The following is a 1,162-nucleotide window of genomic DNA, read 5'->3' as shown; positions in this document are numbered from 1 at the left end:
AAAAAAAAAAAATTGGATTCAGTCAGAAAGTCTTAATTAAGGACCTAGATGTGGCCTTCAGGCTGCAGGTTCCCCCACCCCTTCAGGGGAATCCCAGAAGTCCCCAAACAACCCTTGGCTCTAGGAACTAAATCATCTGAGGATTTTCTTTTCTTTCTTTTTTTTTTTTTTTGTAGAGACAGAGTCTCACTTTTTCACCCTGGGTAGAGTGTAGCGGAGTCACTCCAGCAACCTCCAACTTCTGGGCTTAGGCAATTCTTCCGCTTCAGCCTCCCAAGTAGCTGGGACTACAGGTGCCCACCACAACGCCCGGCTATTTTTTTGTTGCAGTTTGGCCAGGGCCATGTTCGAACCCGCCACCCTCGGTATATGGGGCTGGCGCCTTACTGAGCCACAGGCGCCTCCCAGGATTTTCCTTTATGCCATTTGCCATCTGTACTAGTTAAGGTGAAGTTGATTTGCAAGTAACAATGACCCATAGTCACTGCAGCTTACAAGATAGTTTATTTCTTTCAAAGACAGAAGCCCAGGAGAATGAAGCCTAGGGCTAACAAGATCCTACTATCTTGTCACTCAGTTGTACATAGGTTCCATTTCCAAAGTCACCTCTTGGTCCAAAATGGCTGCTGTAGCTCCAGCCTTCATGTCCATATTCCAGCCAGTAGAATGGAAGACACAGAAGAAAAAGTGCAAAGGACATGTGCCAACTGTCTTTGAAGGAATGCACCCAGGAATTGTCCATGGGACTTTTCCCCTTTCATCTCAATTTAGTTATGTGGCTATACTTGGCTATAAGGTAGCATGAAAGAGAGATGGTTGATCTGCAAAAGAGGAAAAGATAAAAGGGCCACATAAAGAGAGCTAGAAGGTGAGAGGTGTGTCTCTGCATACTTAGAAAGTCTCATCTGGGGCTTAAGTTAGCTAGAGTTGGCTTATACCTTGAAGCCAAAACAATAGTTGAGAAAATCACAATCAAAATAGTTTTCTTAGCCCTGCACCAATGGTGTTGCCTGGTTTGATATACCTAAGAATCATGTGGAAGTGTTTGTGTAAAATATTGAGTTTTGGCCCGGTGCCTGTAGCTCAGTGGCTAGGGCACCAGCCACATACATTGGAGCTGGTGAGTTCGAACCCAGCCCGGGCCTGCCAAACAACAATGACA

The sequence above is a fragment of the Otolemur garnettii genome, unplaced genomic scaffold (assembly GCF_000181295.1).
Source record: "Otolemur garnettii isolate 467f Iridium unplaced genomic scaffold, OtoGar3 scaffold00158, whole genome shotgun sequence".
Classification (NCBI taxonomy): domain Eukaryota; kingdom Metazoa; phylum Chordata; class Mammalia; order Primates; family Galagidae; genus Otolemur; species Otolemur garnettii.
The sequence above is the reverse complement of the archived record's forward strand: the minus strand, read 5'-3'. Positions refer to the sequence as shown.